A 15,124-nucleotide genomic window follows, 5' to 3' on the forward strand; every position below is an offset into this window, starting at 1 on the left:
TAAGATACCTTTGACTCCAATTACTATATGCCAATAGTATACTAAATGCCATTACAAATGGCGACCAGGTACTGATATAGGGTAAAATACATTATTTGATTTAACTTCTGATTTTAAGGACCATTGTATCCAATTTATTAAACAATTGCCTATGGGTGAACATGTGAACTGAAGTCGTTATATTGTTTTGTCTGATTCCTTTTATAAAGAAAAAAAAAATCTACAAAGAATTAATTATTCCTTTGGTCAATTGTTTTGTCTGATTCCTTTGATTATTATTATTTTTTTATATAGAATTGATTATTCCTTTGATCTACCATACTACCATAATCCTGAATGAAAAAGTCCTCTAATGATACTTTCTATAGCAGTGGTTCTTAACCTTTTCATTACCACGCCCCCCCTACGAACTACTATTTTTTTCACGCCCCCTTGCATATATAGGTAAATATTATTCTCTAATTTAAAAATATAATAGAAACGGCAATGTCTTTTTAGTCCATTTATTAAGTATAAATTGCAATAATTTGATATCTGACACTTTCGAATAGGTACATGATTAATGAGATATTTGGCACTGCTTCTTAGCTACCAGATCTAGAATACGCGGTCGAATACTCGAGAGTGCACAACGCAAGTCGCCTTCAACGTTGAGGCGGTTTCTGTACGAGCGTGGAAAATGCCGTTTCACACATATATGTGGATCCAAACATTGTTAGAATCCAAAGAGCCTGGTGTGAGGTCAAAGGGTAAACATGAAGGTATTTGACCCAGAGAGTCTCCAAATCCATATCTTTGAAGTCTTCTTTAGCTGTGGAGTCGAACTTCAACTCTAGGAACTCTTCTTGGACTTCTTCAGCTACATCAGCTACTTCACATTGAAATGGATTCCTGATGAATTTCCATGCTTCACGCTTGTCGTCTATATCTGGGAAGTATCTGACGAATTCCGATTTCAAGTCACTTAGATGAGTGATTATTTGCTCTTTTAACTCAGAGTCGAGGTTACTGTCAGCGAGAGCCGTATCTAAGTTTCTAAAACTGGCTACATTTCCCTGTAGAACTCGACATTTCCAAAGATCGAGTTTGGCCATGAAGGTACGAATGGTGTCATGGTGCACGAGGATATTGGTGTTTTTTCCTTGTAGTTTGAGGTTCACAGCATTCAATGCCTCAAAAATAGCCACCAGGTAGGCTAAGGTTGCATGAAAGCCTTCAGACTTAGATTTGTCATATAGGTCTACTTTCTGCTGTGAATCTAGAAATATTTCTACTTCTCGTAACTCATAAAGCCTTCCAAGCATATTTCCTTTTGACAACCATCGCACGCTCGTGTGAGAAAGCAAGGCTTCATGTTCGGATTCCATATCCTTACACAGCAGTTTAAAAAGACGACTGTTCAAGGCTCCCGCTTTGACAAAATTGACAATCTTGATAGCCACATTCAAGACGTCCATCATTTCAACAGGCAAAGTTCTGGATGCTAAGGCTTCCTGATGAAGTATGCAGTGTGTACTCATTACGGAAGGATTTCTTTCTTTCACCTTTGTGACAAACCCAGACCGTAAACCACGCATGGCTGGTGCTCCATCAGTACACACTCCTACCAGCGACTCCCAAGAAAGCTGATTTTCCTGGAAAAAATCTGATATAACATCAAAAATAGCTTCTGCTGTTGTGAAACTTTCCATCGGGTGACAGAACATAATTTCCTCTTTTATATTATTGCCTGATACAAAACGAGCATACATCAGAAGCTGAGAACACTGAGCGACATCAGTCGTTTCATCACACTGGATGGCAAAAACAGGGGAGGCTCTTACTTGGTCGAGAGTCTGAACTTTGATATCTTGAGATAATTCATCTATCCTTTTCTTGACTGTATCATTTGACAGAGAAATGTGGGAAAGCTTATTTGCACTATCTTTCCCCAAAACGAGTTCTGCTGCACATAATATACTTGGTTTTATGAGAGACTCTCCAATGTTATGACTCTTCTTGCTCTTTGCAATCAACATAGCGATCTCATAGGAAGCCTCAACAACCTTTGAAGATTGCTGCCGAAATGACCCACTGTCGTCCAGTTTAGCTCGCTTCAAGGTGTCTTTTTTTAGTTTCAAAGAATGCCTTCGGCTTGTCAACTAAAGCAGGATGTGATGTCCTCAAGTGGCGTTCCAGGCGTGAAGGCCGCATTCCATCATTGCTCAGAGTCTTGTAACATATCACACACTGTGGAACCTCGGTGTCACCCCTTTGGAGAGACACAAATCCAAATCGAATGAAATCTTCAATGTACTTCCGTTTCTTAGCACTCATTGCAAAATACTTGATGTTTTGTATCTATGTAAATATGTAGAACAAATGAGGCCAACACAACAATAAGCAATAATCACACAACGACTGGTGAAATGCAATTGTCTCAGTCACACCGTCCCACACATTGATAGCATCGCGCGAGAATTTACTAGCCAATCAGCTTCCGTCTTATCATGACGTCATCGTACGATTCAACCGACGAAGACAACCTTGGAAGAAACGCTCTGCCTAAACGGGTCTCACTCTAACGGTTCATTAGTAAGAAAGAATTCTGTAATAATTCATATGCTAATGCTTATAGTACTGGCCCATGCTGTTGTAAAAGTAATCACTAACTGGAAAAACTTATACTTTTCACCCGAAATCTCGCCCCCCCCCCCTGGAAATGATCCACGCCCCCCTGGTTAAGAATCACTGTTCTATAGGATTCTATACTCTACATATTGTTTACAATATAATTCCCAAATGTCCTTATCATAACACTTATCATTTGCATGGATGATTTGAGATCGTTACTGATAATTACGCCGAGATCTTTTTCACTACTCACTTTTGTTTAAAAAAATTCAAATAACTTGTAATCGTACCTACTCTTATTTTCAACCTATGTGCATTACCTTGCATTTAGTTGTGTTAAATTTCATTAGCCACTTTTCAGACCATTGCTGTAATTCATCTAAATCTTCATTCCGCAAATTATAATTATTCCAATAAACTTGACAATTTAAGATTAACCTTCTAACCAGTACAAACAGCATAATATGCATTGAGGTATTTTGGGCATTTTCGGAAGTATTCTGGGTGGAGGTATTTTGGGTACATGTACATGTACATGTACATGTACATGTATTCGTTGTTTGGTAGAGGTTATTTTTCGCTTCTGTCTCAATAATACGCATTTTTGTGTGCTCTTTGAGTAATTATTTTAACTATGTTTTACCTCCTCAGTACAATATAGCTACAGATAAATAATGAATATGCTTTTTAATTTAAACAAATAATATACGGGTCTCGTTTTCCTAGACTCTCCGCCATCTTTGTTTACATATCGGAGCCCAGTGTCACATAGTCCTCACTCTTCCAAAGAAAGAAGGTAATGTTTGCATTCGTATGTATTTAATTAATTGCAGTATACAGGAAAGGAGTAATGCTCATGGGGTCCCGTCTCCTACTCACCAATTTATCGTACTTAGGCTCAAATTGGTATACGTTCATCGATGTGAAACCGAGCATGCTTCCGAGTTTGATCTTCAATATTTTGTTACTGTTACAAAATATTACATTGGCATTCTCCATTTCTCCCGTACTGGGGAAAGGGGTGAAAGGTTCCTTAATGGATTCACTCAATTTTATTTGGTGCTGCCAACATCTTCAACTTCATTATGTCTTTCAACTTGGAGCGAATACTAGAGAAATATAATGAGGCAACGACTGGAATGACGCAGGGGTATTTTACAAAAAATATTGGGCAAAGAATTGTCAGTGCATAGGTTATTCAAAACCTAGGCAATGGTGTATGCTAATGTTATTCAATAATTTTTTAGAAGTGCACACCTATGTGATGTAGCAATAGAAAATTAATTTTGTGAATAATAAAACATTAACATAATATCCATTTTTCTTTGCAGAAATCAATAACAAAACCTTGCTAAAAGCAAATATACTACTGAATGAAGCTGCGAGCATAGCATAGAGATGTCATGTAAGTTAGACGATGATTTTCACGCTCCAAATATAAGTGACATTAATAAATGCTGTTACAAAGATAGTAGGGCTTCCTTGAAGCTATGCAACAACTCTACTCCACGCAGTCCAAACAAGTACTTAATCAGGCCGTTAGCATCCATGACATATGTTAGGTAGCGTAGGTTAAGTTAGGTTAGGTTAGAATAGATGAATTTACCATCCTTTCATTTCTTCAACCTTGGCATCCATCAAAACAAACATGATGTATCATTCACGCGCTGCAACTTTCTTTGTTAGTAAATCAGTTTTAGCAACATTTTGTAATTAATTTCTGCCAAGAAAAACATATGTTGATGTATTATAATTTACAAAATAGATAATGTTCTAATGCTATATCATGTAGGTGTGCACTTCTAAAAATTGACCAAACCTAGGCAATGGTATATGCTAATCAAGTACAGTTTATAAGGAGACAAGAATATGCCTCAAATCATTACAATCCTAAACACACAATGACTTAGATGAAGGAATAGGGTGTTATATGAATTTCTTTGTGGACGATGCAAAAATACTAAAGAAAGAATGGAGGAGGATTGCAACTCATTACAACAAGTCTTGGACAGTGTGTGCAAACACTATTCAAGATTTTAAGAAAAAAATTGATGCTGAAAGGTACAAAGATGGGTCACCACGAGCATAGCTCCCTTCCTGTATAATTCATACATACATATACCAAGGCTTTTTCCCCCTTACAAGGGACGTAGCCAAAAAGGAAAAGGCATAAAATCATTCCCACCCATTCCATCCCTGAATACACTCCACACCCCTCCACCCTCCCTGTTATTTTAGCACCTCCTGGATGACGGGTCATCTCTGCACCTTGTCCACTGCCCTGGGTCAGAGGCAGTGTCGCAAGACACAGCACATCCATAGCAAGGCCACTTCATTAAATTAGCGACCCCCCTCTTCGTTCCCCCATGCATAGAAGGAGAAGATGGGGAAATCTACAAAAAAGATACAATAGACAAATGCAAAGATCAACCCAATCTCTTTTACAGGTATGTAAATGATAAAATAAAAGATAAACATGAAATGGTGAAACTGCATGAAGGAAATAAAGAATATATAGATATAGAAATGGCTGAAGTTATGATCAGACACTTCAGGTCTGTTTTTACAATTGAAAGCTCACAAATTTGGGAAGATGGACTACAAGAAAGATCCCCTGAAATGAAAGAAATAAAGGTAACACTGAAAGAAATAATAGATCAAATAAAAAACCTGGATGTTAGGAAATCACACAGACTGGATGGAATTGCAAATTGGATATTGAAAGAGTGTATAGATTAACTAACGGACAAATTACACAAGATAATTAACTTCTCACTCAAAGAAGGAAAAGTACCACAAGATTGGAAAAATGCAAATATACCAATATATAAAGGAAGAGACAAAGAAAATCCTACAAACTACAGACCAGTATCCCTTACAAGCACAGTAGCAAAAAATGTGAAAAAGTTATCAGAAACAAATGGATCAAACACTTGGAAGAGAATAAGATACTAAACCCTAAACAATTTGGTTTTAGAAGCAGAAGATCATGTACCATAGATTTAATATGCTTTTACTCAAGATTAGTAGAAGTAGTACAAGAGATGGCTGGGCAGATTGCACCTTCTTAGACTTGCAGAAGGCTTTTGACAAAGTACCACATAAAAAGCTGATAAGAAACATTGAAATAATAGGTGGAATACAATGTAAGTTACTGGAATGGATGAAAGATTTCTTGAGTGGGAGAAAAATGAGAGTGGTACATAGAGACAGAAACTGGTACTGGGAAGATATGAAAAGTGGCGTCCCACAAGGCTCTGTATTGGCTCCATTAATGTTTGCCATATATATAAATGATATGGGTGATAAACATATAAACAAGATAGTTCTCGAAACCTACAATTAGTACCAAGAGCAATAAAAGTGGCTTTTACCTACTTGGATCAAGAAATGGTAAAGAAAATACTAGTCACAATGATAAGGCCTAAATTGAAGTATGCAGAGACACTGTGGTCACCCAATACAAAATTTAATATAAAGAAGTTTGAGAGAATCCAAAGAGCAGCTAAAAGGATGGCCCAGAACTATCGAAACTTTCATATGAAGAAGGACTGTTAAAATTGGAGTTGCCGACTCTGGAACAGAGGAGAGAAAGAGGTGACTTGGAATCCCACAAAGATCAGTGCTGGCTTCTATAATGTTGTCTTCGTGATTAAGATTGCCATGGTCATAAATAGATTTACACAAAAAATTATTTGCAATTCATTTGAAGTGGTTGTTTCTGGACAATCTTAATTCAACAAGCTAGTATCATTATTCTGTTGTAGTAGTTGATAGAATAGGGGGCCGGGGGTTGAGTGTAACCTAACCACTCCATTCCAGTAAGAAATTATATTTGATTTCTGCCATGCAACTTGGTACAGCTGGTAGTCCTTCAGACTCCTGCACTACACAGGCACCAGCAAGATGCAAATTCCTCACCTTGAGAAAATTTACTTCTACATTTTGTTCATTGTATGGAACAGAAACATGGAACATAAGAGAGGACGAGTTTGAATGTGTTTGAGTTGAGGTGCCTGAGAAGTATGATTGGGGTTACTAGGCTGGATATAGTGAGAAATGAGGTAAGGAGGAGAATAGGGGTGGAAAGGGAGTTAGGAGATAGGGTTGATGAAACAGTATTGGAATGGTTTGGACACATTCCAAATATGATATCATAATTGCTGTAAACATCAATTGTAAATAATGATGTATATGAAACTATACTATCTTTTCCTTGACTTCAATTCCACATAATTACTCAGGTTTTTATCCTATAGAGTTTTGAAAAAAAATTTAGTGGTAGAGTGTTTGCTGTTTCCAATGATTGAAGCCAAAATTTCCTATCTTATGAACAAAATGGATATATATAATATTTTCTGAAGGGGGTGAGGAATCTGCATCTAGCTGGTGCCTGTGTGGAGCAGGAGTCTAATGGATTACCAACTGTACTAAGCTGCATGGCAGAAATCAAGTGTAACTTCTTATTGGAACAGACTTTAGCCATATGTATAAATATTTATTCATTCATTCCTGCATCTTATTATTTTCTTATTAATTTTCATACTACCAGTCACCTAAAAAATTCAATCATATGTTGATTTATGAGTAAGATTGCTACAGGGCACAAATAGCCATGCAAATTACTTGTAACTCATTTGAAGTGGCCATTTTCACTGAATAACTATAGCTCAATAAAATTTTCCCACTATGCACCTTGTTTTAGTGATTGACAGAAGTGAGGAGTGAATCTAACCAACTTAGTTGTAGGTAGGGACAAGTTAGGATAGATTGACTAGAAGTAATTTACTTCTCATTCAAGGATGTTAGAAATCAACATTTTATTTTGTTATTTATAGGCTTGTGGTGGTATATGTGTGGAATTTCACTTGTTTTCCCAAAAAACAAGAGATTTGCAGTAGAAATCAATATCAGATTCTTGTGAATCTCTCCAAAGTTGATTTATGACATCCTTGATTTGTGTGTGTGTAGTGGTCCTCTCTAAAAATTTGACAGATATTTCAAATCCAATGATGCTACTGTATACTTCTCTTTTTTCTTATGTCTTTTACCTCTATAATATTTATTCAGCCACTCTTTTTGCCTTGTTATTTCCTGATTATTTACTGTCCCAATCTGTGTTTGTTCTGTGCAACCCCATCATTTTTAGTATTTGTTTAACCTTCCATATCTTCTTCCTTTAACCTCTTAAATACGAGTAAAATTCTTGTGTGCAGCATCGGATACCTAATGGACGATGCATCACACTACTTGCATTATGAAATATGAAGTCACTGCAGTATTACTTTTCTTTCACTGAGTAATGATAAACACAGAAGATATTATCAAACCAGTTCACAGAATTCTGGAGTCAATCAGGTACAACTACAAAATAAATATAATTTAGATGCCGACGCCGGCATTCTCATATACCCACTCGCATCATCATAACAAAGAGGTTAACGGTGGTATTCTTAAAAAAATCTTTCCTTTTATCAATCTTTGGAAGTGAAAGATTTATATAAGGAAAGAATTTTTTAATACCAAAAAATTCTTACAGTGGTATTCTTAAAAAGATTACTTCCTTTTTGTGTGTGTGTGTGTGTGTGTGTGTGTGTGTGTGTGTGTGTGTGTGTGTGTGTATAGAACAAGGCACCGGCTACGCCGTGGGTGCCTTGGGCTGCGGCGCTTGCTCACTGCGCTCGATCCAGGACCTCAGGTATCTTTTATTTTAATTTTATTTTCATTATTGTTTCGATGGGACACACTGTGTACTCATTGGCATCAAGAACTCATGTAACGGAATAGAAGGAAAATTCATTCTGTTATATACCGAAGTTTAGATTTCAATTTCATCGTTTCCGACCGGCTTATCCTCACTCCTGTATATATGTTATATGTTCACCACCTTGGATTCTTTCATAGATCACCTCATTTATGTAATCCACGTCTTCGACATATTATGGCTCTCTTTTTAAAATATAGATAGCTGTTGGCGTTAGCTTCGAGCTCTTCGTAGACCTTTTCGATCACATCATCCCTTGTTTTAACCAAAATACCAAATTTCTTTGGAAACCTGAATCTACCTGTTTCACCCATGCCAATCCGTAACAATTTTTCTGCGAATGTCCTCTTTTCCTTATCCTCAGCCTTTAATCTAACATTTTGTACCAATTCTCTTTTATTCTAATTTTACTTTTTCTTAACCTATAAAAATATTCTTACACCATGGGACATTTTTGCCGGATTTCAGAAGGTGGTGATAAAAACGCCAGGAAATTTTAAAAACAGGAAAACTTCATTTTTTTTATATACGTAGATACCACCATTAATATCAGTATTAAGAGTAATTTCTTCCCTTTCACTACTACATTTTTGTTAATGCCCCACTGTATTTGTTTATGCCCGTGTTACACCTTTTACAAGCTCTCAAAAAGTTAATGTTGAACTTATTTTTTTCCTACAGGTCGAGGGTAAATATCAACATTTCCTTGGAAAAGGTATCCAATTTTTTTTTTATATTCATCATGGAACAAAGAGAAACTCATGTGACACACCTATCTCATGAGTCATCTTAAATATCACATGATGGCCCACACTGGAGAGAAACCTTTCCACTGTGACCTGTGTGATGCAGCTTTCTCAGGAAAGACTAGTCTCAAAAATCACATGATGACCCACACTGGAGAGAAGTCTTTCAAGTGTGACCTGTGTGATGCAGCTTTCTCACGGAAGAGTTCTCTCAAAAAGCACATGATGACCCACACTGGAGAGAAGCCTTTCAAGTGTGACCTGTGTGATGCAGCTTTCTCACAAAAGAGTCATCTCAAACAACACATGATGACCCACACTGGAGAGAAGCCTTTCAAGTGTGACCTGTGTGATGCAGCTTTCTCACGAAAGAGTCATCTCAAACTACATATGGTGACCCACACTGGAGAGAAGCCTTTCAAGTGTGACCTGTGTGATGCAGCTTTCTCACAAAAGGGTAGTTTTAAACGACACTTGATGACCCACACTGGAGAGAAGCTTTTCAAATGTGACCTGTGTGATGCAGCTTTCTCTGGAAAGATTCATCTCAAACTACACATGATGACCCACACTGGAGAGAAGCCTTTTAAGTGTGACCTGTGTGATGCAGCTTTCTCAGTAAAGATTAATCTCAAACAACACATGGTAACCCACACTGGAGAGAAGCCTTTCAAGTGTGACCTGTGTGATGCAGCTTTCTCATGGAATAGTGGTCTCAAATATCATGTGATGGTTCACACTGGAGAGAAACCTTTCCACTGTGACCTGTGTGATGCAGCTTTCTCAGGAAAGACTAGTCTCAAAAATCACATGATGACCCACACTGGAGAGAAGCCTTTCAAGTGTAACCTGTGTGATGCAGCTTTCTCACAAAAGAGTGGTCTCAAATATCATGTAACGGCTCACACTGGAGAGAAACCTTTCAAGTGTGACCTGTGTGATGCAGCTTTCAGAGTAAAGGGTGATCTCAAACGACACTTGATGACCCACACTGAAGAGAAGCCTTTCAAGTGTGACCTGTGTGATGCAGCTTTCTCACGAAAGAGTAATCTCAAACAACACTTGGTGATCCACACTAGATAGAAGCTTTTTTAATGTGACGTGTGAGATACAGCTTTCTCACGAAAGAGTAATCTCAAACTACACTTGGTGACCCACGCTAGATAGAAACATTTTAAATGCGTTATGTATGATGCAGCTTTCTCAGGAAAGAGTCATCTCAAACTATACATGGTTAACCAAACTAGAGAGAAGCCTTTCCAATGTAACCCATGTGATGCAGTTCCCAACAAAAGGGTCCTCGAACGACACATGGCCCACACCTTTCAAGTGTGACCTGTGTGATGCAGCTGTCTCGGGAACGACTTCTCTAAAATATCACGTGATGACCCACACTGGAGAGAAGTCTTTCAGTTTTGACCTGTGCGATGGAGCTTTCTCAGGAACGACTGTTCTCAGGCATCACATGATGACCCACACTGGAGAGAAACCTTTCCAGTGTGACCTGTGGGATGCGTCTTTCTGAAGAAAGAGTGCTCTCAAACATCGCGTGATGATGCACACTGTAGAGAAGCCTTTTGCGTGTGAACTGTTTGATGTAGCTTTCTCAGAAAGAAAGACCCCACGTGGTGGCCCATACAGGAAAGAAAACCTTTCAGCCTTCTCACGAAAAATTCGTTTCAAATGTCACATTGACTCACACCTCCCGAAAGGTTGATATGTATTGGGTGATGACCCACGCTGGTGGCCGCACAGATAATTTCATTAGACATGCATACATTATTAATCTTACTTAACTCATGAATCTTCATAATGCGTGCATGCCAAATGGATTTGTTATCCGTGTCCAATTATGAATTCATTATTGGTGTTGCACATTTTATGAATATTGATCTGTGTTGATTCACAATATGCATTACATGTGCTACCAAGGCTTATAGCGTAGGTTTATCCTGTGTTGTTGGTATAGTGCCACACTCTGCATTGCAATTAGCAATGCCTCGCCTCTAGCCTGCGGCGTTTGTTGAAGGCCTGACTTCTTCGACCTTTGGTCAATTTAGGGATCGATCCAAGGGCTGGATTAGGTGCGGAGGACGATGGGATCACATCTGCCTTTAGACGAGGCCACAAAAGTCCCGAATATCCAATAGAATAAGCCAGATCTTTCACAAGACGGTCTCATAGTGATCCAAGCAAATTTTAGAATGATCACTTTGCACCCACAACGATCCCTTTCTCCTGATTATGTTCATCTTCTGCATCAAAGGGGAATTGAAAGAAGCTCCGACCGCTACTTTGCCCGTTGTTACAATTTGCAGATACACAATAGACCATAATTTATTCAATTTTCCCACTATCATTCAATGTTGAACAATGACGTGAAAAGCGATGGTTAGCTAATCATACGTCACTCCGAAGATTCTTGATGATAGCCGAATTGTAAACGACTTATTTAGGTTTGAAAAATAGCGTTCATGTGCCTAAATTCTAATTGGCAAAACTTTATCGTGGGAAAGGTCGGCAATGCTTTATTCACTCTGATTGGAGTTTTAGAAAATTGTCTTCCGTTTTGCATTGTGACCTCTAAGTGTTCCATGAAGTGCACGGATCGTTTTGTAATTACAAAAAATCAAGAATATTAGGAAATGGTGTAACTGGTGGATATATATGTACGTCATGACGGATAAAGGTCTGTTTATCTCAGTGTTGTGTAAAGTTCTTTGGTGTATACGACATTGTTACTTGAAATCTGTGTTACTGTAAATATATCTACGGTAATATATCTGGCAGTGTTTATTGTATCCTTTGAGACAACTCTCGTATTTCAATGAAGTCTTTCCATGAGTAATACCAGATGTCATATGATGAATTCTTCGTTGTTGACGAATAATGATAAAATTGCTGAACGGTTTTGTTATCAATTGTGCTAAGAAGAGCTTGTTCGTGGTGTCTAGTAGTATTATTGCATGTGCTTGTTCTCTCATAATTCCTGGGACAGAACCTTCTTGCTGTTGTAAGTGTAGCTGCAAAGGGGAGCGAGAGTGGAATGCACCTATGGTGATTTACGCGTTTATTAATCATTGGGTTATGTGTACAGGAGGGCGCGTGGTGCACGCAGGAAGGCAACAGGGTATCTGTCGGCGTGCGCACAACTTCGCCGTGAAGATGAAGGGCGAGAGCCTCTCCTCAAGCTGCTGGAGGCGGGGTTTCTCGACGGCGTCCACGAAGTAGGAGTTAAGGATGGGGATGAGCTGACGACAGTCCGTCTTCAACGTGAAGTGGGACAAGCCAAACAGATATATTTTGCATTTGGACGTGGCCCAGGTGACAGCGAGCATCTCCAATTCGATGGTGGCGTAGCGGGTTTCGGCGTCCATCAGGAACCGCGAGCCACACTAAACAAGAAGCAAGCGCCCGTGACCGTGGTCTTGGATTTGGGCGTACCCGACGCCGCATAGGCCTGATGCATCTGTACCATTGGCAGGGCAGGGTCGAAGTGCGCCAGTGCTGGCGGTGATAAAGCTCGCTTAACGTCGGCGAAAGCCTTGTGGTCCGGGGTCCAGGTGAATGAACGCTTAGAGCTCATTGGAGGCCCTAAGTGTTGAGCTGTCTTCACTATGGCCGGGGTGAAATCCGTCAGTTGGTTCACCAGGCCCATGAAGGAGCGTAGGTCAGTCAAGTTGGATGGCGTGGGGAAGTCCCGTGTGGTCCTCACTTTATCCTCGTCGGCGGTGATGCCGTCGGAGGAAAGACAGTGACACCACTCCAAGGGCTCCTCACTGACAGGCGTAATGATACCTTGCCGCACCATTAAGGCAAGTTCTTCCTTCACTTGATCCTAATATGTGAATTGTATCGGCCTGGGCTTGTGGACGGCGAAGGGCATCACGTCGGCTTTCATGTGGATTCTCATGGGTGGACGCCCATCTTTTTTAGGGTGGAGGTGCGGTGGTCATCCTTGGAGACCAGGACGTCGCTAAATTCCCGTAGAAAATAGTCGTGAGCGGCAGCTGGCGAGCTGTCAACGGGTAGTGTTAGCTTGGCGTACCTGTTCGAGTACGTCACCGCTACGATGAGCTTCGGGAAGTCGTGCGCAACTATGGCCAACTCCCAACAGTGGGCGAATCAGAATAGGGGGAGTTGGACCCCATCGTGTACCCGTATATCGGCGGCGCAGTCTCTGTCAGCGAGCGTCAAGTTGAACCGGAAGCGTCCCACTGCGGGGGGCATTTGGGACCCATCGGCCATGAACGTCGGCACCGAGAGCGACGACTGCAAGCTGGCCCTGGGTATCCCCAACATGTCTAGGTGTCGAGTGCCTATCACAGTGACGTCCGCACCTGCGGATAATGACAGGTGGCCGTCAGACATGGTGGCAGATGCCGGCTTTCCCGTTGGGAGGTGCAGTAGCGTCGGGAATTGACGACTCATGGTACTCCTTGTCCCGATCCTTGGTCGACTTGCAATACTCCCAGTGAACCTCTTTGTTGCAGGCGTGGCAGTGGACATCCCCGGCAGGTCACTTGGAGGTGCGAGGGCGGTGTTCTTTGTTCCCGCAGCTGTGGCAGGTGCTGTTAGACGCCCGCCATTTCCTGAGGTCGTGCCGGCGGCCGCAGGATTGACAGGGACCGCTGTATTGCGGGGGTGCATGCGTCATATGCTAGGCCCTTATATCTGCCAAGACGGCGCTTAAGCTCGGTTCATCCTGGAGTGCCGAAGCTGTCACCCTCAATACCTCGTGTGAGCGGTAGCTGGTTAGTATCTCCTGCTCTGACGTGTTTGCAGCGAGGGAGCTGAGGCATTGTACGGGTTTCTCGCCCCTGACATCGATGAGCATCACCATTTTCAGCTGGGCCTCCGCACAAGTGACGGGGTTTCCGGTGCACAGGTCTATTTCTTCAGCCTTATTCCTTATTCGGTCGTAGAAGTCGTCGAAGGACTCGCTTTGCGCCTCTCTGTATCGGAGCAGGTCGCGGCGGTGGAGATCCTCGATTCGCTTGTCCCGGAAGTGGGCTTGCAGTCCGACAAGCTTCTCATCGGCCGAGAGCGAGGTGTCCTGCGGGATGTCCAGGGAGTTCGGTAGTATCCCCCGAACGTCGAGGGACAACCACGACCGGAGCTGTATGTCACGTGGCAACCTATTAACACCGGCTATGATGGCATAGTCGGTCCAGTCATGGCGCCACGAATGAAACGACCGGAAGTGTGCATCGGCCTGCAGAGCCAGGGTACGTTGGACCGAGAGGTTGCCGGGTGGCGGAGGAGCGGGTGTCACTCCGGTGACAGGCGGGATCGGGGCGGAAGGCCGAGGAGGAGGGGACGGGGAGGTCGACGAGAGTCTCGGTGAAGGGGACGTTGTGCAGGTGACAAAAACTACGAGGGATTGCAGGGTGTCCGCTGTTTTGTCGATTTTCTTGCTGTTCTCTCTCCGTTCCTCTCGCATCACCACTACGAGCTGTCTGATGTTACCGCCACTATCCCGCGAAGACGTCACATTTGGTGTGAGCGTAGGTGGGGATGGTAAGTCACTCGCCTCCGAAACCGAAGCCGGTGAATTGCGTCTTGGTTCCATGTTTCCCTGGCTAGGTGGGTGTGACCTGCGTGGGTAGGCTGGTGGGTTGCGTGATGTCAGCTTCGCTCCGTATATAGGTCACGGTGGCGGCGGGTAGTGCTCTGCCGAGAGGTTCGATATCCTGATGAGTGGGATGAAAGGCCCCTTTGTTAGCGCCACTACATGTCTACGAAAGCGCGACACTAGTTCTACGTAATGTGGCGTCCACTGTCTAGCACCACACTGTTGCACAGCACAGCACTCACGGTCCAACATGCACACTGTCGCCTAATTCCGTCGACACTTCCGTCAAGTCTTCGTTCACGTACGCGCCACCGAATCGCGTATCGTCATATTACTGTTACTCCTTCATACACGCACCATCGATTAACGTATCGTCGCTTTTGTATCACTGTTGCAAGGGTATCCTACTCACTGCGCCATGTTTCA

The 15,124-nt window shown here is 41.6% G+C and overlaps 2 protein-coding genes across 3 annotated transcripts in view; both read left to right on the forward strand.

Moving 5' to 3' along the window:
- Positions 1 to 15,124, forward strand: part of LOC143031877 (uncharacterized) — a 69,476-nt gene that overhangs the window by 35,150 nt on the left and 19,202 nt on the right. Inside the window, exon 1 of one of the 2 annotated variants that reach the window (XM_076196238.1) lies at positions 3,184 to 3,409. The exons of the other annotated variant lie outside the window; for it this stretch is intronic. The gene's annotated coding sequence lies outside the window, so the exon portion shown is untranslated. Of the gene's footprint in view, positions 1 to 3,183; positions 3,410 to 15,124 lie in introns of those variants that run through there. 2 annotated transcript variants of the gene reach the window in all.
- The window catches only part of LOC143031880 (uncharacterized), an 85,714-nt gene that overhangs the window by 18,521 nt on the left and 52,069 nt on the right, over positions 1 to 15,124 (forward strand). The window lies entirely within an intron of this gene.

The sequence above is a fragment of the Oratosquilla oratoria genome, chromosome 12, assembly GCF_046742065.1.
Source record: "Oratosquilla oratoria isolate Oo_2021 chromosome 12, ASM4674206v1, whole genome shotgun sequence".
Taxonomy (NCBI): Eukaryota; Metazoa; Arthropoda; class Malacostraca; order Stomatopoda; family Squillidae; genus Oratosquilla; species Oratosquilla oratoria.